Source organism: Pleurodeles waltl, chromosome 8, assembly GCF_031143425.1.
Source record: "Pleurodeles waltl isolate 20211129_DDA chromosome 8, aPleWal1.hap1.20221129, whole genome shotgun sequence".
In the NCBI taxonomy this organism is placed as follows: Eukaryota; Metazoa; Chordata; class Amphibia; order Caudata; family Salamandridae; genus Pleurodeles; species Pleurodeles waltl.
The window spans coordinates 959,074,208-959,097,739 of NC_090447.1; positions in this window are offsets into that span (position 1 = coordinate 959,074,208).

A 23,532-nucleotide genomic window follows, 5' to 3' on the forward strand; every position below is an offset into this window, starting at 1 on the left:
GGAGCTGGAGCCTGCAACTAAAACACATGCCCATGATCAATTTGAGAGGAATTTAGTCAGTGGTATTTAAATAATTGGCTCACGTCAACCTTTCTGCAACCCTTTTGGCTGCCAAGTTAAGATAGCGTACAAAGCTGCAGTTCAATTGTGGGTCATCAGGGGCAAAACAGGCTTGCATGGCCTGCCTCTGAGCATGCATTCCTCTCTGATTGAAATGTGCTTTTAGTAGCTGTCTCCGTTCAACCGAAAGTTCTTTGCACATGCACAGTAACTGCAATAGATCTTCCTTGGCTGTGCCGCATAAGCAGCAGGTCATCTTAGAGGGATCTCTTTGCCAAGGTGGTAGGTTTGGTGCGCACAGAAGCAGACCCAAGCGATATTTGAAGAAATGTTCTTTGAGTGTACATGAATAGCCTAAGCAGAAATACCTTGTAGGGGCCTGTTAGAAATGGGGTTTCTGGTTGGCTAGGGTATGCACCTCAGCCAGGCAGAACCTACCCACTCTAGTCAGGGCTTAGGAGTTACACGTCCAAGATAACCCCTGCTCACCCCCTTGGTAGCTTGGCACGAGCAGTCAGGCTTAACCTGGAGGCAATGTGTAAAAGCGTTTGCACAACACACAACACACGTGACACAAAATGTACACCATAAAGTAAACACAACACTGAGCTATGTAAAAATAATCTGTATCGCACAAAACATAAATAGACCAACATTACACGTAAGTAATACCCTGCTACATTAGCAGTTGTCAGACTGTTACGCAAGTTACTAATACTCTGAAGGAATATCGGGTTGTCACATTAGAACACGTAAGTGCTCAGGATTCTGCAACATAAGCAGTAGTCAGGAAGTATAGAAAAAGGTATATGCACTTGTAATGAACAATTCCTAAATACCCATAAAAGGAACATTAGAGAATATACCACAAGTCATATACATACATATCAGCTAGACATGCCTAGAAAAGGAACATGAGCACATATATGTATCACCAGTAAACAGGTAGGAAATCGCAAACATCTGTAAGTTTGTATTAGGCTTCTAGAGCCTAGATTTTCTAAAGAGTACCTGTGTTATGGTGGAAGAGGCACTTCCAGTGCCTAGAAAGCAAGCAATGGGGGCCCCCGGCGCTCCTATGCGCAAAACGGGGGCCTCGGATTTCCTTTGCAGGAGAAGAGGGCGGCTCGCACCTCCTCTATCCTGGTAGTGGGCCCCTCTGGGGACCGAGATTGCTGGGGGCCTCCCTAGGCCTCCACCGGCCCACACAAGGGGGGCCCCGAATCAGGGAAATCCTTTGAGGAAGGAGGGGGGAGCCAAGCACCCCTACTGGTTTGAAAACGGGCCCCTCCAGGGACCCACGAACTCCTGGGGTCTCCCCGGGCCTTCGCCGGCACTCACATGGGGGGGAGACCTCTTGCAAAAGTCCCCTCGCCCACGAGGGGGCCACAAAAGAAGTTGGCGGTACGGCCGAGCCTCCTCTCCCGAGGATGTCCTGGCCCAAGGCAGGGCCTGTCGGTGCCTCGGGGTGCTCCACAGAGCGGTCCTCGCCCCGGTGGCACCAATAGGAGGACACTTGCTCCAGATAGGAATAAGAAGGTTTTCTTTGTGCCCTGGGAGCACCAATAAGCGCGCTGCTCGTGCTTTAACAAAATAACGTCCCCGGGCTGTGGCGGTGATTTTCACAGGTAGAGGCGCTGGGGGGAGCACCATGGGCTCCAAATTAAAGCGCTTCACACAGCGCTAGCTTAAATCAGCAGCCTGGGCTGCGGCGGTGAATTTTCTTTAGGAATAAAAAGAGCAACTTTGGAGAAAACGCTGTGGGCTAAGTTGTAGAGAGGGTTTGCAGGGGTGAGGGGCCACAGCACCCTGCCCCTGGGAGCAAACCCAAAATAAGAAGGTGCACAGGGCTGGTTGGCTCAGCTACAGGCCAGAACAAGGGGTGCAGATGGTGGCAGTTCCTCTTAGTGACCAGGCAGGTCACAGGTCAGCACAACAGCAGCAGTCCAAGGTCGTTTCCTAGTGAGTCCATTCATCAGCGTTCTGTGTAGTTTCAAGTTCCAAGGATGTTCAAATTGTGGGGGGAAATTCCCCTGTACTTATAGTCAGTTCTTACAGTGTTTTTCAAAGGTAGGGAGAGGAGGTTCCAGCCAGTTAAAACTGTTTCAGGGTGTGCCCCCTCTCTTCTTTCAGTACAGGCTCCAAACATCAGTGGGGGGTTAACAACCCAATTGTGTGAGGCCAGGGCACAGTCTTTACAAATGCAGGTGTGCCCCGCCTCTCCCTTCTCTCAGCCCAGGAAGGCTTTACAATATGTAGATGCACCTCTGTGTCACCTCCACCCTCCCTGTGTTCAGGCTGTCTGAGAAGTATGCACAAAGCCCCACCTGTCAGTCTGCCCAGACGTTGATTGGAGACAAGCTGCAAAACACCAAAGTTATAAGCACAGATAAATGAGCACTTTCTAGAAGTGGCATTTCTGTGATAGTAATAAAAAATACACCTACACCAGTAAGCAGCATTTCTTACCACTGTCACAACCATACCAAACATGCCTACGCTACCCCTCATAAATCATACAATACCCCTTACACATAAGGCAGGGCATTTCCAATGCAATCCTATGAGAGGGAAGCACTCACAGTAGTGAAACACCAAGTTAGGCTGTTTGTCACTACCAGGACAGGCCACGCAAAATGGCACATGTCCTGCCTTCCACATACATGGCACCCTGCCCGAAGGGCTAGCTAGGGCGTACCTTAGGGGTGACTTACATGTAGTAAAAGGGGAGTTCTGGGCCTGGCAAGTAAATTTAGATGCAAGGTCCCTGTGGCAGGAAACTGCGCACACAGGCTCTGCGCTAGCAGGCCTTAGATAGGTTTGACAGGCTACTTCAGTGGGTGGCGCAAGCAGCGCTGCAGGCCCACTAGTAGCATTTAATTTACAGGCCCTGGGTATGGGGATACCACTTTACAAGGGACTTATAGGTAAATTGAATATGCCAATCAGGTATATTCCAATCATACCAAATTTGTTAGAGAGAGCACATGCACTTTAGCACTGGTTAGCAGTGAAAAAGTGCTCAGAGTGAAAACGTCAGCCAACAAAGGTCAGAAAAATAAGGAGGCAAAAGCAAAAAGTCTGGGGAATTACCCTGTAAAAGGGCCAGGTCCAACAGGGCCAATATGCGATAGGTATTCAGGATCATCAACTGTGGGCCCTATTTGCTAATGCAGCTTTATCCTCCGAGAACCACAGAGATTTTATTGATTTCCACACCAGCTTTTTAAGCACAGCATGGCTTGTGCAGGATTTCCGAGAGCTGGCACACCAAAACCCTATGCAAGCAGATAGTGAGATAAGACGTGGCCTGTGAAGAGTCTCTTTGTTACAGTTCTAGCGAAAAAAGGTGATTAAGTGACTCAGAGGGAGCCCATCTGATTATATCATACCAAACTAAAAAGGCTCCTTGCCTTGCCAGGGTCTGCCTTTGCAGACCAAATTCCAGCCTGCTCTGTGCTGCCAAAACATGATTTAGCAGGATGAATTTAATCCTGCGAGCTTTGGCACTGGTGCTGTCTAGTATCTTGTCGTCCCTACCCCGCTGGAGTTTTGTGCCATATGTTCGTGCTGGCACTAGTATAGCTTGAATTACGCAAATAAGAGGAGTTAGCAATGGTGCCTTCATTTTAGTATTAACGTTCCTTAATGAGATTGCCAGAGCGAGGCCTCTTCTCCCAGTTGTGTCTCTCTGGCGGGCAAATTGTTCTCCTGGTCAACAATTACACCCAAGAATTTATATGTAGATGCCAACTGAAGACGTGTCTCACCCCCAAATCATGCATTTGATTTCTTATAGTTTTTTCCAATCATCACGGTGTGTGTTTTCTGAAAGTTTATGTTTTGGCCATTCGCCTCAGAGTAATGTTGCATTGTAGAAAGAAGGTGATGTAGACCAACCTGTGTGTGGCTGACCAAGACTACAGGAAGCTCGGCAACATCAAGCCTCCAAATCTTGGAGCATGAAAATTGCAGGCATTAAGTGTAGGCATCAGATCAGCAAAAAGAGTTTGATTAGGTGGGTGCCAAAACACATCCCTACTTGAGCCCCTTGTTTGTCGGTGGTCATCTTGAGAGAAGCAAGCCATTGCTACGCTTTAGCTGCACCCATCTATCAACATGGAGGGCTATTAAAAGGTCAAGCAGATTCCTGGGGAAACCCCACTGTGAAAGTTCGCTCCAGAGCTTTGCTTGGTCACATGATTAAAAGCTGGTTTTAAATCGCTAAAGCAAAAATTTAACTGCAGGTTGGATACTTTAGCCTTAGCAGTGACAGGACCATGATGTTTGTTATCGTACAGCAAGACTTTGAGAAACCAGTTTGGTTAGGCAGTATTATTGATCTCTCTCTAGCCCATAGTAGTGTCCCTGAAAAGTATTTTGCCTCATTATCTATGAGGGCTACTACTCGATGGTTTTTTGGTAAGGACTTGTCGCTACTTTTAAATATAGGAGAGATTATAAAGGCCCTTCCAGAGGATGGAATTGCCCCAGATTCACTCATTACACGGAAGAGTGGTAAAAATGTGTTCGCCCAAAATTCAGCATCCTGTTAGATATTGCAGGTGAAATCCTGTTAGAGCCCAGGGCCCCATCTATTTTGCCTTTATTAATTTGCTGTTTCATTGTTGGAAGGTCAGCTGCCTGTGGTAGGGCACGTTCCGTGCCAAATTTTGTAGAGAGAGGTACTGAAGAGTTACCATCTGCAGAAGCGCTGCTCTGGATGTTTTTCCCTTGCTCGAATATTCATTGATTGACCCTAAGTTTGTGGAGAATAGGCCTGCTGAAAATGGTCACCAAAATACCTTGCCCAGACATCTTCTGGAATATGGGGGATCAGGCCCCGTGTGATGCATGTGTGAGTCTGTTTATCGTCCTCCAGAACCTAGAATTGTTACTCTGCTTCATATTCGTGAAGAGCTTCACCCAGAGCTCTTCTTCTCTCAATCTGTTAATAGCCCACTTAAAAAAAAATAGTTGGGATTTTTTCTGCCATAGGAGTGTCTGCAGACCAATGTCCCCTGTGTTTTGGCGGAGGGACCTTAACATTTGATTTATCTCTTTTTTAGAGTCCTTGATTTTGGACCATTGCCCCTTTGTGATGCTTATCATTGATGAAATGGTTGATTTTGGGTTTGAATTGGACTGCATACGACTCACCCAGGGTGCTAGAGAATGCTTTCCAACCCTCAGTTACATTTAATGTTGATGACCTCTATGCTAAAAAAAAGATATTGCTGACTGCGAAAGGGCCCCAATGGTTGACTGGGTGTATTTGATCCTCTTATAATTGCTCGTGTAAATCGACCCGGGTCCCACCCGTGCCAGTTTGAATGTGGGTCAGACTGTTTTCAGAGAAAGCTCTTGAGAACAGAGGTCACAGTCACCCTTGTCACCTAGCCAAAAAGATGCAACCCGATTGAACAGTGTGGGGGGAACAAAGGTGTAGTCTACTGTTAAGCAAGCTGTTGAGGAGTAGTAAGAGGCATCTGTGGGATTATCCTGAGGCAACCAACCATTGGTGGCCCTGTTCATTTTAGTTGGACGACTCTAGGTGCCTAACTTGAGGTGGAATGTCCCAAAAAAAAGTTTGTGCCACAAGTGCTCCTTCCATGGGGGCACCTAGTAGGAATAGATTGAAATCCCTTGCCAGGAGAAAGTCTCCAGTTTTCTTCTTCACTTGTATATATCACCAACTGTTCCATGAGGTGGTGTGCCACCTTAGCCTTGTGATTTGAGTTAATGTAAACATTGACGCTAAATAATTCAGAGGTAAGGTTCTGAAAAGTGGTAGTTATATTTATTGATTTAACAGATGGTATGGCTGCCCGAAGGGGGCGCACCAGGGCTGTACAAGCAATTCAAACATAGGTTGCCAGGCCACCTTGTAAGTGGGCGTGCTTTGTCCACCTGACAGCTAAAGTAAAAAAGCATAGACAGTCCTGCAGATGTATTGGTTCAGCCAGCCAGGTTTCCTGTAAGGCGATGATATCAAAAGTGTTTAAGTAGCAAAGAAAGTCTTGATCTGCAACCATACTGGCAAGGCCATTAATGTTTCAGGAGCGCAATCGAAGTTGTTTGGGGCACAACATTAGGGCTGCTGCTCTCTCCTGGTAGTGTTGTTGGCTTCCTAACTGGCAGGAGATTGTCCTAGTGATTTCCTATGCCCCTTGTGTGGGCATAAGAGTCAATTGTCCCCTGAGGGGGTCCGTTGACACCCTGAGGTAGTTTTATCATGTTAGGGGAGAGGCCGCCTGCACCTTTAAGGACTGAAGTAGTAATTTTATGCGAGCTTGACAGGTGAGTGCCCCTGCCCCCTGAAAGCAAGGGTTGGGGTAGCCGGGCTCCTAGAGAGGTGATATGTGGATCCCTCGTATTTTAAATGCTGTACTTTCTGCCAAAACTTTCAAACCTATGTTGAAAGTTCTCTAGATTGTCTTAGTTACTTCAACCCTTGGCAGCACTTCAAAATCAATAAATTCAATTGGCATCAGATCTGTTAAAGACAAACCTGACAGGGATGGGATGTTTTCCGGCAGTTGAAGTATGTTACCTCTGTTCAGGATGTCATGGATTCCTTTGGACTAATATTCAGGCTTGAAAATAGGAGTGCTTGTGTTGAAGTGTGATTTCACCTCCTCTTGGCTGTGGTGTGATGTAAGACTGAGGTAGCAGCTGATTGATTGCGTTGTACCTACTTGACAATATCAAAGGCAATGCATCAGGTTTTGTTTCTGTGTCAGTTTGGACCTGGTTGTTGGTCACATGCCGAGTCACGACTCTATGTAGCTCAGTGCCAAGCCCATGTTCCCTGGGCAGTATTTGTGCCCTCACATTAAAACTTTGTTGGTGTGGCAGTAATTCCATAGGATTTGTGTCTTGCATCCTGGCGACCCCGCTCTGCACAAGGGGCCGTGTCTTCAAACCTGCAACTTCTGGAAGGTTCTACTTGCAAGCCCAGATTGTCCCCTTGCTTGCTTGTCCAAGAAACATGCGGAACAGTGTCACTCAGTACTTTGTTTCTTATTCTGCCTAATTCTGGGTTTGCTGTCTCCAATTGGATTATTTGGGTCACAGAGCAGGTATTAGAAATAGCCTGAGACCTGGAACCCATTTTCGAGGAGGCATGGATGGTCTTGATACAAGGCCCTTCAGTAGCTGGTACCTGTTGCGATATTTGGACCGATATTTGGACTGCCAGCTCGGGGTTTGTAGTTGTTCTTTGACCCTTTGTAGGCCTAAAAAAAGATACAATATCATCTTGATTTAGAGCAGGCTTCCTATTCCAGCCTTTCCTCCTTTGAGCGCACCTTTGCTATGCATTCGTTTTTGGTTTATGATCAGGTTCTTTCTCTAGGGCAGCTTCCGGAGGTGAGGAGGTGCCCTCCTCAAGGCTATGGGGGGCCTCCTGGTCAGATTGTGCCCTGTTCCTAGAGTGACCTGAATGTGAACTGAGACTAGTTCTGCCAAACCCTTACTAGAGGGATAAAGCTGACCACCAGCTGAACACGTCATTGCAGATTCTTGGTCAGGAGGAGGAAGTTCCTTGGACGGTAAGGCATGGAAGCTCCAAGCTTCTTTTTTAAAATCCTTGCATAGATTACTCAACATTGAGGTCAGGGAAGATAATTTGTCTAGTATTGGACTACACCCGCATTTTAGGTTGTAGTTCATGCGGACCAGTCTGGGCACATTTGAGGAGTGAATTCAAATCGCCATGTATCCCATCAATGCCTGCGACAAAGACTGCCAGGGTGTTTAGAAGAGTCATCTGTATGTCCATTTTGCCTACTTGATATTGAAGTGCCTCCACTAAAAGTTGCATCATCTTTAGAAGAGATGCCTAGACGCTATCTCTTGTAGACTAGCTGCCATTGCCTACATTGGACTATCCTTTCCCTGAAGTCCCTAGGGCCATGACGCTGTCCTGTGTTGCAGCTTCCGTGTTGATTTCTGTATAGGAACCCTGATTATTGTGAGTGTTCTGTGTATAGGCTGCTAGCATATCTTCCCATTCTAGTGTACCAAGATACGAGAGCTTCCCATGCGCTTCAGGCTGCAGCACATGTCCTCCATCCTGGGGGGCAGGGAAAAAGGGGACGAGAGACTAGGTTTGTCACTGTTTGATGATAAAAGCAACAATGTAGATTGAGGGGTTTCAGGCTTTGGGTCCTTAGAGTGGGTATCTTTAGTATGTGGGAGTGCCAAGTTCATTAAACATTCAAGCTGCACAAATGTTAAAAAGAATCAATTTTTTCAGTTCTTCCTATCAATAGTCCATTGACAAACCCCAATGTTGAGCGGTTCAGCACTTCTGTTTTTCTCCCATCATGGGGACAGATGAGTCAGCTTCCAGATCCCATTCTTGAGCAGCAATGACATCCGTGTGGACTACCCAGACAGGATGTCCTAGCTGCTGTACGGAGGAAACAGTGTGGCCCAGAGATATTGCATTGATAAGCGGTGCTAGGGCAGCCCCAAATCAAGATAAGGGATTTTCATTGGATGAGGGGGGGAATACCTTCCTTCATTTAGCCAACCATTTCCAAGGGCTGAAGAGGGATTGCAAACCTTGAATCCCATTATTGTTGGAGAACAGCGCAGAGCCTGAGTTTTTCAAAAAACTGAATTTTGAGTCAAATTGGGGTTGAAATAGGGCAGTACAACACTTCTTGGTCTTGCTTTTTCCCATGTACTTTGGTGTTCGCTTTGTCCTCATTATCAAATCCAGGGTCAATAAGTGGGGAATCAGTTGAGGTTGGAGTAGCTGGCAGCCTTCTTCTCTGCTTTTTCCCTCCTGCTTTCACTGGGGGAGGCCCCCTTGTTCTCCCAAACCTCATGCTGAGACTGTGTGACTTGAGTGGGACTGTAGCCTTCCAATAGACGGCGCGGCCTCCACTCCCCGGCCTGTTGATGAAACCACCCAGGGGATGGGGCACGAGCACGCACACCCTGCAGGGAAAGGGTACCTATCCTGATGCGCTCAAGTGGCTTTGATGATCCTTGCGGATGTGTTAGAAATGGGGTCTTTGGTTGACAGTCAGGTTACCCCCTGTTCAAGCAAGGACCCTCACACTAGTCAGGGTAAAAGAGAATCACCCTCAGCTAACCCCTGCTCACCCCCTTGGTAGCTTGGGAAGCTGTAGGCTCAACTTCAGAGTGCTAGATGTAAAGTATTTGTACCAACACACACAGTAACTTAATGAAAACACTACAAAATGACACAAAAGAGGTTTAGAACAATAGAAAATATTTATCTAAACAAAACAAGACCAAAATGACAAAAATCCACAATACACAAGTCAAGTTATCACTAAAATTGCAAAAAGAGTCTTCATGTAATTGTAAAAATAACGCTAATGCTGTTGGGCGAGTGTGCATCAAAAAGGGCTTGCGATGCGTCTATTTCACTCACGAGCTAGACCTTGCATTGTTTCCCCTTTAGTCAGGTCGGCGTGCGTCGTTTCTTCTCTCCGCAGGAGAGTGATGCGTCGATCTGGTCAGCACTCTCAGGTCCGGACAGGCCTTGCATTGTTGTTACATGTCCAGAGGTGGTTGCGTCGGAAATTCAGCTGCACGATGATCTGAAAACCACGCAGCGCGGGTTGTGATCTCCTAGCCTCTGTCAGCCAAGCTGCGCGTCATTTCTCCAGCTCCGTGCATCGATTCTTTAGTCGCATTACAGGCGAGGGGTGATTTTCAGCCACGAAGCCGGCGGCACGTCGTTTCCTCAGCCGCAGATTGGAGTCACATCGATCTTTTCACCGCACATCGCTTTGTGCTTGGATTTCCTCCTCTTAGGCTGCCAGCCTCTCATTTCAGGGTCCCAGGAACTGGATGGGCACCACAGGGCAGAGTAGGAGTATCTCAAGAGACTCTATGTGCTGGCAGAGAGAAGTCTTTGCTGTCGCTGAGACTTCAAACAACAGGAGGCAAGCTCTAAATCAAGCCCTTGGAGATCATCACAAGAACGAAGGCACACAAAGTCCAGTCCTTGCCCTCTTACTCTGGAAGAAACAGCAACTGCAGGATAGCTCCACAAAGCACAGTCACAGGCAGGGCAGCTCTTCTTCCTCAGCTCTTCAGCTCTTCTCCAGGCAGAGGTTCCTCTTGGTTTCCGGAAGTGTTCTAAAGTCTGTGGTTTTGGGTGCCCTTCTTATATCCAATTCCTCCTTTGAAGTACGCCTACTTCAAAGTAAAGTCTCTTTTGAATGTGAAATCCTGTCTTGCCCAGGCCAAGCCCCAGACACTCACCAGGGGGTTGGAGACTGCATTGTGTGAGGGCAGGCACAGCCGTTTCAGGTGTGAGTGACCACTTTTCCCCTCCCTCCTAGCACAGATGGCTCATCAGGAAATGCAAACTACACCCCAGCTCCCTTTGTGTCACTTTCTAGTGAGACTTTCAACCAGCCCAACTGTCAAACTGAGATAGCACTCCAACAATGAATGCTAAAGGAAAGTTTAAGATAATCTCCTATGCTTATCATAAAAGAACCATTCTATATACCTATTCACAGTTATCATGCACATTCTCAAAAAAACTATTCATTAAAACTCTTCCCGTTTGAGCTATTAAGTTGTTGGTTGACAAGTGATTGAGCCCTGGTCAAGCAGCAACCACAGTCCTTTTCAGGAGCCAAGCCAACACCAAGTTAACCTGTGCTCAACTCTCTGGTAGCAGTCAGACTTAACGCAGAAGGAATGTGTAAAGTATGTTTGCAACACGTCAAAGAGTAAGAAAATGAAAAAGATCACACTAAGTTAGAAAAACAGTGTAACTTTTAATAAATAATAGAGACCAAACAACAACTATTTAATCAGTAGACCTGGAGATATGCAATGTTAAAGATTTTGGTAAAATATTTCCACTAAAGCACAAAGAACCAACTGTGGATATCTGATCATTCCAGACCGGAACAATGTCTCAAGTTCGGGTCGCTTGCGATGGAACTTGAGCAAGCTACAGGGACCCTGTAAGCGCAGCTAAACAAAGTACCTTAAATCCTGGTTTGTGGAGCTTCACAAGGATCCTCTTCAAAGATGGATCGCACTGCAGAAAATCATGCATCAGTTCAATGATGCGCAAAGGCTGTGAGGTGAGGGCCTGCTTCATCATCGAAGCTCCCATTGATGGGGCTTGTGATGCAAAGTCCGGCTTTGAGGATGTTGTGTGCAGTCTGCATGATGTGTTAATTCCAAACAGCTGCAAGACTGTGATGCATTGTCGAGGCTGCCATCTACAAAGGATGAGAGAGCCTCTGCCGAGAATGCATCTCACTGCAGCTGTTCCCAAGGTCTGAGGTATGCAGCAGCAATGCAGGTCTTTGTAATGCATCCAATCCAACCAGCAGCAGAGATGCATCGTTTCTGTTTGGGGTTGCACCGAGCAGCAGAGGAGAGGCCTTGGTTCCACTGGAACCACAGAGTCTGGAAGAGTATCTTGAGCTCACTTCCAAGGGTCAAGGACTGGGGTGACACCAATTGGCAGGGTAGGTTCACAAATGGCCTAGTCCTAGTGGAAGTGCAGAGTTGTTGGAAGCCTGCCATTTCTCTGAGGCTTCTGATCAGGAGGCCAAATATCCCCAGTGGGATCTGGGTTCAAGAGATGCAGGTCCAGTCTTTCTAACACAGGCAAGAGGGCTGCAGGTCAGCACATCAGGGCTGCAGTTCGTTCAGAGCAGCAGTCTAGAAGTGTGGCAGTCCTCTCAGCTGCACAGCACTCCTTCTTCCTGGTAGAGTATCTAGAGGTCCAGAAGTGTACTGAAATGGTGGTGTGTGAGGTCCAGTATGTATACCCAGTTATCTATTTTGAAGTAGGGCGATGCTTCTAGAGCCATAGCTTTGAAGTGCACGGGTGACCTGACTGGCCCTGGCTCCAGACTAACTACAAGGAGTATGCAGCCCTATGGGCAGAAACAAGACACAGCCTTTTCAAGTGTAAGTGGGGCTAGGCGCTGCTAGTGCCTCTCATCCTGCTAGTGATGGCCCAATCCCCATTGTGTGCCTGTCAACGAAGAATAAATAAAGACCAAATGACATCCACATCCAGTCATTTAACCCAGAGACAGGCTCCAGACACCAAATGGCTAAAGCATGAACATGCCAACATTCTTAAAGTGGGATTTTCAGAATTGCAATTTAAGATCCAACTTCACCATAAGTTAGAGTTTAAATTGTGAGTCCTGAGACACCAAACATGAACTGAGTACCTATACCCATTTGGAAATTCAATTTACAAAATGTAATTGGGTAACTCAAATGATAGCTTGTGGGAAAGGTAGGCCTTGCAATAGTGAAAAACACATTTTAGAGTGTTTCACTATCAGGATATGCAAACTTAAAAGTAAGTTATGGTAATATAGGATCTTAACTGAATATGTTCGATTTACAGCATATATTTTACCACTCTATCTGGAAAAATGAAGTCTGGCTCTGGCCAAGAGGGTGGAGCTTTGTCATAAGTGGAAATTATTTAGGATCTGCAAACAATCTATGTATCATTACAAATCACTTACATTTTTATGAAACTCAATGATGAGATTTTGGTGAGAGTTTCAAAGCTTTATTAAATCTTTTAGTAATTACTTCTTTTTTGAAAATCATCAATATCACCCAATCAAAATATCAATATAATACAGAACAAGGCATAAAAAGCTTTCCATAAAATGTAGCCACTCATTTAACACATTTCATATCTGTAGTTGAAACAAATTGTAGTACTCTTTGAGCGGCTCATCTAATCAGCTCACGGTGTCATCATGGGAACAGGACTGCTTCCATCATCTAAGCAAAGTAAGACGTAGAGATTCTCAAAGTAAGATACAAATGTGCAACAAATTGTAACACAACTATTAATTCAGGCTAGTTTCTCAGCATCAGGGTTAGAGCATTATATTACTAGGTGAAGACATGCCCATTCCCATCCGCTTCTATTAATAATACCTCCCCTTCTACAAATAGTCCACTCTGGTCTACCTCTAACACTGTGCCAAGCACGCAATCTGCCTCCCCTCTCAGGCACTGTCATTGCGATGTGTCTGAGTCAAACCTCTCACTATCATTCACTGGAAACTGTTGAATCATATTCTGATTCTGGATCTAAAATGTATTTTTATTTACTTGGGGCATCTGGTTCATGTTCATATTCGGTTTACACATATTCTATTGAACCTTAGTGGCTTGTGGGACTGGCATAATTTGACTTGGTTTTGCACTGGCATTTGCATTTCCTGGTTAGGGGCATTATGCATTTGCATATGGTTTCCTCCTTGTGTTTAAATATGATTTATTAAATCTGTATTGAGCCTACACACTTGCTTCTGATGCCCCACCTTGTTGCAAAGAAGAAAATGAGTCTTTTATGCTGCTTTGCATTACCTACACTTTTACTGGGATCAATCAGAACTCCTCTCCCTTTACCTTGTGAGCAACCATGCTTCCCTGTACCCCATGAATACCATTCTGAAAACTGACACCTTGCATTGCACCACTATTCCCTGCAAGAACGGATTCTGAACATCCTTCTGGGCCATTTTCGTCAGCACCATCATGAATTCCTCTTTAAGCTTTTCCTGCTTCATCTCCTGTTCTTTGCTACAGTACTTGGGGTACTTCAGGATATCATCCAATTACTTTGTCTGCCAACAAACCACATTCTGCTGCATATGTTGGCTAATATCCGGTCTCCAACCAAGAACAAACTGTGAAATGAAAAATCTCATATCATTTGGATCAAGATGTGTTTGGGCTGTTGAAATGCTTTCACCAACCTCTCGTAATACTCATGCACAGTCTTTCATCTCCTGCTACGTTCTTAGTTGAACCTCATTGATTCATGTCCTTTGAAGAGACTCTGCCTTCCAGAAAAGTAATAACTTCATTATAAATTTCTATCGCTGTAAGTCATGGTGCACCAGTGCAATAATTTCTTGGTGGTGCGCAGTCTGGACAGTGAAAGCAATTTTACATTCAGACCACAACTCATTTAGGACAATAATGTCAAAGAACATATTCAAGTCGGTCCACAACAATTTTTAAATCTTAACAAAGCTTTCAATCTATGTATACCACTGCATCATGTTCTCTCTCAAATTGTTTGCAAATGCTGCAAGATCTCCCATACTCCAAGGCACATGAACATACCCTCCACCTGGTATTTTCTTTAATGGATAAGCTGAAGCTTCTCTATCATCTAAAGCATCTGAAGGTGGCTTTCTTTTTACCTCAGCTGCCTCTGTCAGTTTCTTTTTTTTTCATGTTTCTTTTCCCATTTGCTTTCTAAGTTTTCAAAGTCACTCTATCTGTGGACACATTTTGCCAATTTAGGAATGTGCCATTGCATTCCTGAAAAAAACATTGTCTCATTGATTCGTCATCTATCTTTGTCCTGAAACATTTTTGCAATGGCATGCTTTTTAAAATAGCAACTCTATATTTATTTGTTTATTCAGTCAATTTATCATGTACAGTTGCAGCTTGCATAATATTTCTGTTGCACAATGAAATCAATTATTTTTCTTCATAGTGATTTCCATGATCAAAATCTGACCACCCTCTAGTTATTTCTTCAAGCTCTAATTTGAATCTCAGGCTATTTAGTGGTCCCTCTTTTTCTCCACCCTAACTGACACCAGAACTTTCCAAGCTCTCAGTTTTTGTATTTTTCCTGGCAGCTTCCTCAATTCATCGGGAAAATATTTCCCACCTTCAGCTCGATTACCTTCACCTGTTTTGTTTGTGTTGTAAAAACTATTCCCCCATCCATTAATAATTGAATAATCTGTTTCGGTGTCCACAAAACCAATCTGAGAATTTGTGGCAATGAGATGAACTACTTTCACACCTTCAGCAGTTCCTTGAACTATTGTATTTGGGGCAATATTTATCGAGGCATATGGTATGTTTGGGACAATTCAGGTGCACACTTCTATTGGTTGTGCCATTACAACCCTAGCAACAGGTGCTGGTAGAGTCACAATAGAAACAGTTCAATTTGCAGGCATCACTGCTTGTACAGTTTCAACTTGAGCAGGCACAATATTTGGTACAACAGGTTGTACAATAGGCTGTGTTATAGCAGACTGTGTTATTACGGGCTGTGCCATTGGAAATGGTCTCTCAATTTTAAATGTATTTGGATCAACAGTGACTGTAACCACTGTCACATTACCAACTGTCCCCCCATCAGTACTTGTTCCGTCAATGCTTGCCCCGGGACCCACATAAATTGGTAGATCTCAAATATCATCCCCCGAATCAGTATCAGTTCCTGATTTTGTTTCATCTTTCATTGCTTTTTATCCCTTAATCATTTTCCTTTTAGGTTTCTCATGTTTTTAAAATTACAAATTTTTCTCACTCGTAACTGCAGGGTATAAAATAGCCCCTCCACTGCATTCTTTCTCCATCTCTGCATCTGATCCTCCAAATTGCATCAAAATAAATTCTCATTGCTCTTTTTGTTCGTCTTTGGTATCTCTCTCAATCCTTGTTACAAGCCATCTTCTCCCATTAACTTAGTGCTTCAAATAGTTGAGTTTTAGGAGAAAGCTTCATGTCACAAAGTGTTTCTCCTAATCTGTCTATAATTTTTAAATTAAATGTACCCCATCTAGTAAAACTTAATGGACCCTCTTTTTCAGTGATCTTGCACCATTGACATAGCCATGCACATGTGAATAACAGTTCCTCAATCACCATATGCTAAGCTGGCATACCCTCAGGAGGTGCCTTTTCACTCTCGCATATAGCAATAATCACATCCCCTCTCATTAAACTTCTAATAGCTTTGAAAAGTGTCAAAGTTTCAAATTTAAATCAACAAAGGCAAACAAATGAAATACAAACTTCCAATATTTTGATTCTGTTCCACAGGCATCAAATTTTCAAAAAGCCCTTCTCCCAATCTTAGTGTGGCTCTGTAAACCAGTCAACCAATCACTGTCTGGCTCTCCACAGAGCTCAATCAATCTCATTTCATACCAACTGGCCAATGGCAGCAGGGCACAAAATAATGCAACAGTCGTTCCTTGCAGTGGCTCACCCTCCTTTGAAATTTCTTTCTTTCAACATAAAATAAGAGTCTTATGCCCTTGCATTGCGGCAGTGGAATTCCGCTACAGGTATTACAACCCACAGCTCGGAATCCGCCACAATACAGACACCCACACAAGTCTGCCACACTAAAGGTCAGTGATAAACTGGTGATAGCAAAACCCACACCATCACGCCAACAAGAATACGCCCCCACTATCACGACCCACGAATCAACGCGGCGGTCTTTCAACCGTGATAATCCATTGGCGGTACACACCGCCACGCTCAAAATACACACACACTTACAAAACTCAACCATATTGGACAATTCCAAATACACATACCTGATACACATACACACACCCACACACCCACAACACTATAAAACACCCACCCACATTACCCACAAACCCTTACAATGTGAAATTTTGAAGAAGGCCAGAGAGAGAGATTAGCAAACACAACACCAGCATCCACAGACACACAACACCATCACTTATACAACATCCATGTACCTCAAACAACACACACCAACACATCCCCCCCACACATCACAATAGACAGCACCTCACACATCACCCACACCATATCATGGCACCTCAAAGATACCCCAGGTTTTCTGAGGAGGAGCTCAGGGTCATGGTGGAGGAAATCATCCGGGTAGAGCCACAGCTATTCGGATCATAAGTGCAGCACACCTCCATTGCGAGGAAGATGGAGCTATGGTGGAGAATCGTCGATAGGGTCAACGCAGTGGGACAGCATCCAAGAACATGGGATGACATCAGGAACAGGTTTAACGACCTAGGGGGGAAGGTGTGTTCAGTAGTATCCAGACACCGGATTGCTGTACAGAGGACTGGCAGTGGACCCCCACATCCATCCCCACAACTAACAACATGGTAGGAGCAAGTCTTGGCAATATTGTATCCTGAGGTCCTCGCAGGAGTAGCAGTAGGACTGGATTCTGGTAAGTCATATCTTTATTACCATATCCCACACACCCCACCTGCATGCCATCACATACCCCCACCCTTACCCTTACTCCCATCACTCCATCATCTCACATATGTCCCACTAGAACAACTCACACATCTCAATACCAAGGCCCTGCATGCAACACCTATGCATGGACCCCCGTCACCAAAGCATGTCCAGTACAGATACCCACACAGACCCCAAACCAACTATCATAAAAGGGCTAAAACAATGATGCAAGCACAGGAGTAGAGGGTACCTCACCCAATGCACAAGATGGCACACACAGATACTAAAACTATGCATTTACACCCCAACAGGACCCATACCCAACATCACTGGACAGGAGGTGCCGAACATATCCAGGTCCCCCACCCCCCCGGGAGAGGCCCACAGTGATGACAGCAGCTCTACACGCCGGGATCAAGATGACCAGCCCAGCCCATCAGGGACCTCGGACAGTCGGTTCCAATGACACAGTCCCAAAACACCACTGAACCTCCCCCCTCAGGCAACACCACCACAGCACCCACCCAGCAGGCCCATCCCTCTGTCCCCAGGACACATCAATTAGCAGTGTGTCCACCCACTACAGGGAACCCAGGTAAACCCACCAACCCAAGAAAATCAGGGACCTGGGGTCAGTGGCATTGGGCACACGGTTCAGGGGACAGAGGCACAGGATTACAGGGAAGCTGGGAGGACTGCTGTGCGGCAGGGGGAGGACAGGCCCAGGGAACCGACACTCCACGAGGGATTCTCCAACATTATGGGAGCTTACCACCATTCCCAGGAGACCATGGGCACAGTACTGGCCAAGTTTAAGGAGACCCAGCGGCTGCAGGAGGAACACTACCTGGGGATCAGGGAGGACTTGAAGTCCATTAACAACACCCTGGTCACCATTGCAGGAGTGCTGGCAGACATGGTCAACACCAGGAGGGACACAGTGGCACACCAACGGGCCCCTGACACTAGCCTGGACGATGACCAGCCCTCCACCTCTGCCGGCACTAGTGGACAGAAGGCACCGCCACAGGACCAACCGGCCACCAGCATCCCACCCCCTGCAGAAGGAGAACCACCCCGCAAGCGGTCCCTGGGATCCAGGAACAAGACAGAGAACATTGCCAAGACCCCCGCCAGGAAAAAAAAACACTCCTGAATGTCACCCTTCTGTCCTACTTTGTCACCCTGTCCACCTTAAACTGCCATTGCTCCCCTTCCTATGGCCCACTGGACAATGCACCTGTGAGACCAAGAGACTGGACTCTGCCATGGACATTTCTCCACCATAACCCCAGCCCTTTTCACACACCCCTCCACTAATTTGCACCAAAATAAACACTCTTGAATCACCAACAAATCTAGAGTCAGTCTGTGCTTTCACAAATGTGTAATTGCAAAATCTCTGGAATATAGCAATGTCAATGTACTTGTTCACATACCAATGTTACACAGTTGTAGACCAGGAGCAAGCATAGCAGAAGGCACAAATTGGGACCCAGATCTGTGAAATGGAAAGCCAAAGTGACAAGTCAGGGTCCATACACAGAGTGAAAAAGGTAGACTTATGCTAGGTCCTACAATAGCATGAGATGTGGGAAGCAGTTCCATTTTCTTACCTGTGAATCACTGGAAGTATTGCATGATGATGTTGTTTCGGTTGTCTACATCTTCTTCTTCTGCCTCCTCATCTTCACTGTCCACAGGCTCCACAGCTGCCACAAGACCAGTATCAGGCCCATCCTCCTCCAGAAAAGGCACCTGCCATCGCAAAGCCAGGTTGTGCAACATACAGCAGGCCACGATGATCTGGCACACTTCTTCGGTGAGTAGTATAGGGAGCCACTTGTCAGATGGAGGCACCGGAATCTGGCCTTCAGGAGGCCGAAGGTGCGCTCGATTATCCTCCTAGTTCACCGATGTACCTCATTGTAGCATTCCTCTGCCCTTGTCCTAGGATTCCTCACTGGAATCAGTAGCCATGACAGGTTGGGGTAAACAGAGTCACCTGCAAATGTCGAGGTACAACTGTTAAACATCCTCCAAACATTCGGGAATCTCCCATACCCAGACAGCAAATGAAACTGTGTGGGGACTTCAGGATCAATTATTAGCCACACACAGTGCCTCTGTAGTTACCCCATCACATAAGGCGATGCTGCTATTCCTCAAAATGTAAGCATCATGCACTGAGCCAGGATATTTGGCATTTACATGGGAGATGTATTGGTCTGCCAAACACACCATCTGCAGATTCATTGAATGGTAGCTCTTCCGGTTTCTGTACACCTGTTCATTCCTGCGGGGGGGACAAATGCCACATGTGTACCATCAATGGCACCAATGATGTTGGGGATATGTCCCAGGGCATAGAAGTCACGTTTCACTGTGGGCAAATCCTCCACTTGAGGGAAAACGATGTAGCTGCGCATGTGTTTCAGCAGGGCAGAAGGGCAGACAACACTCTGGACAACATGTTAGAGAACATTGGCTGAGACATCCCTGATGCCATGGCTACTGTTGTTTGAAAAGACCCACTGGCCAGGAATTGGAGTACAGACAGGACCTGCACTAGAGGGGGTATTCCTGTGGGATGATGGATAGCTGACATCAGGTCAGGCTCCAACTGGGCACACAGTTCCTGGATTGTTGCACTATCAAGTCTGTAAGTGATTTTGATGTGTCTGTTTTCCATTGTCAACAGGCCCACCAGGGGCATGTACACCGGAGGATGCTGCCATCTCATCACCTGCCCCAGTGGACGTGCCCTGTGGAGGAGAACGGTGAGCAGAGGATCATACAACACTTAGGTATCACAATGCTGTTTTGCAAAAACATTACATTTTCTCTATGTGCCTTTATCTGTCCGAATTCCTGGCCTAAATAGGTGTGACGCAGTTATTTTGGACTGCAATGGGCCCTATGGGTTCCAGGAGCCAATGATGATGTACGCCGGCGGTGACAGTACGTACCGTCGCGGACGTGACTGCCATTTTTTATCTGTTCCCTCACTTGATACCTGACCTTCAACAGGAGAGGACCTACACTGCAGGTGCTGCTGTGACCTGTGTCTGGAAGCGACAACTGCTACAGTGTCTGGGGAAAGGGCCCCTGCCTTCACTTCGGACGAGATGAAGAAACTAGTGGATGGGGTCCTCCCCGAGTACACGCAACTGTACGGTCCTCCAGACAAACAGGTGAGTACACTGTGAGCATGGTGGATGGCACATGATTGTATGGAGTGTCGTGGATGGAAGGGGGGGGAAAAGGCCAGCACGTGAGGATAGTGTGTGTGTGTGTATGTATGTCTGGGCCAGGGTGGGAGGTTTTTAGGCAATCTGTGAGAAGAACTGTACGGGAGAGTAGCATCCATTATAACTTCACTTTTCCTCTAGGTCAGCGCCCACCAGAAGAAGGGTGGTTGGCCTGCCATCGCCAAGGGAGTGCGGACTCTGGGGGTCTACCATAGATGGAGCACCCACTGCCAGAAAAGATGGGATGACCTGCGCCGCTGGAGCAAGACGACGGTGGAGACCCAGTTGGGGATGGCCTCCCAACGTGGAAGGGGTGTCCGTCGCACCATGACCCCCCCTGATGTACTGGATCCTGGCGGTGGCATACTAGGAGTAGGATGGGCGCTGGAGGGCATCACAGCAGCCACAAGGGGGTGAGTACACTCTCATTCAGCTGACTCTGCGCACTTGACGAGGTGTCTGGGTGGGGTTTGGTGGGCTGTGGGTTCCCCTAATCCAGGGCAGACGCGCAAAGGTAGATCCATTGATTTTCAGCCTTATTCCCACTCTAACCCCAAAGTTGGTATTTGCCCTCTACACCTAGTCAGGCTCCCATTGGTCCCATTGGTTCCATTGGTGCATGAAATGAGTCTAGACATAGTCCCCCTTGGGCATGTGCTTTTCCCCTGCACTGTTAGTGCATGGCTTAGTACATAGGGCTGCTCCCTGTGTGTTGTGTCTGCCAATGGTAGTGGTGTTGCATGCACTGACCATGTGTCTCTTCTGTCTTTCCCCCCACTTTTTGTTTTGTCACCCTGTCATTGCGTGCATTAGCATCATCTGGCGGAGGAGCTGTGGCTCCGGAGCAGGAGGGAGCTGCATCCCACATGGCCCTGGTGGGTGAAGTAACAGAGTCAGAAGGCACCAGTGGGACGGAGGGCAAGGGGAGCTCCATGACAGGGACAGGAGCATACACCAGCGACAGCGACTCCTCCTCTGATAGGAGCTCCCTTGCGGTAGCAGACACCTCTGTGCCCACCACATCAACAGGTAGAGCCACCACCCCCCTACCAGCAACGCCCTCCCAGCAGCCCTTCAGTGTGTTTCCCACGCCCGTTCACCCAGGAGGGTAGGCATCTCCTTTGCCCCAGGCACCTCAGGCCCTGCCCAGTCAGCCCTGCTGCCCTCAGTGAGGAGGCTATTGACCTCCTGAGATCCCTCACTGTTGGGTAATCTACCATTCTGAATGCCATCCAGGGTGTTGAGAGGCACTTGCAGCAAACAATGCATACCTGGAGGGCATTCATTCTGGCCAGGCGGCCCAACAGAAAGCATTTCAGGCTCTGTCATTGTTCCTCTGTCCAGCCTCCCCCCCCACTTCCTCCACCCAGACACAAGTCCCTGTACCTCAGCCTATCCCAAGCACACCATCAGACCAGTGTGCACACTCATCAACACACAAGAGTGGACATGGCAAACATGAGAACCACACATCCCAAAGGCACTCACACAAGCACCATTGCCATGCAGACACAGCAACAGTGTGAGAAAACAGGGCTGATTGCAGAGGCCCCCTAACTTTTTGCCCCCATTTTCCACTTTATGCTGGTGTTTTCCTGACTCTGATGGTGCCCTGGGTACTGCTAACCAGTCCCAGGGCCTGTGCTCTGTGCAAAATCAATATGCAAATTAGGCTAATTATAATTGGCTAAGTTAACCTACCTATAAGTCCCTAGTATATGGTAGGGCATGTAGGTTTAGGGACCACAGCATAGGTGGTGCACCCATAGGTGCACTGCTGAGGTGCCCAGTGTCATTTTAAAGGCAGGCCTGCCTTGCTGGCTGCTTTTAAATTAAAATTATATGCAAATTCGACTTCGGAATTAAAAGTAGTTCCAAAGTCTTAAACTACCTTATTTTTACATATAAGTCACCCCTAAGGTGTGCCCTATGTGCCCCTAGGGCTGGGTGCCATGTAACTATAAGCAGGGACTTTATAAAAATAGATTTATAAACCCTGGTGAGGTAAAAACAGCCAAATTTGTTTTTCCCTCATTGAAGTAAATGGCCTTCATAGGCTAGAAGGGGGAGACTTTATTTTAAATTTTAAAGTCTCCTTAAATGTTGCATACCAAGAATTTGGTATCAAATTAATTGTTGTAATAAATCCCACAACTTCCAGTTGTTGGATTTAATATAACTTGTTCAGGTAAAGAGTTTTAGACTTTACCTAAAAAGTTGCCAATTTCAGCCCTGCATTGTTTTTGCTGCTGTGCTCTGATTGGCCAGCCTGCAGCAGCTTAGTCAAGCTGCCTTGATGAGGTGTGAAGTGGCCTGGCTTCACACAAAGGAATGTGCTTGTGGGAGAGAATCTCCCCTCAGCAGATGGTGAGGCAGGAAGGGGGAGGGCTGCCAAACTGGTCTTCAAAGGCAGAGAAGGACATTTGGAGCAACCAGCAACACCCCCACATCCTGCAACCCCAGACAACTAGGTGCCCCCTTGATTAGATTAGGAGAGGGCAGGAGAGGGGTGTGTTTATGATTTTTAGCCACACCAGTGGGTGGGCTCAGCCAGATGTAACCTCCAAAAATCAGATTCAGCCATGTTGGATTTTTAGAGAATGTTGCCTTTTGGGATGGATTTTTGCCACACTTCCCAGGAAGTAGTCATCACAGGGGGACGACCCTGTACCTGATTGGAGAACCAGGACCCCCCTGCTTTTCACCCAGGAGCAAGGATAAAACTGGCAGACCTGCCCCCACACCTCAGATCCCCGCCAGATTTCAAGAAGAAAAGAACTAAAGGAGAAGAAGGACTGCCCTGCTGGACCCCTGGCCTGCTCCTGGAACCTGCACTCAGAAGGACTGCACCAGCTGCACACTTGGGCTTCACCACAAGAAGGACTTTGCCTGGCTTCAACTGGTTCAAGGAGGGACTCCCTGTTTGCTACAGGTGAAAAATTGCTATCCAGAGTCCCCCTGCACCAACTCCTGAAAAGTGACCAGCTGACCACTGTCCAGTGGCCAAAAAGGAGTTTGCACCAGGTGCATTCTGGGAGTTGAAGTCCGCACCCCCCAAGGACCATCACAGAACTTCTGGACCCTTGGGGTGAGCTGTGGACCCCAAAAGAACCTTAAAAGAACATCTGGGTGAAGCCCCAGAAGTTTGGAGAAGATTTGAGAATTTTTGTAAAAAAGCTCCAGAGAGGGACCGACCCGC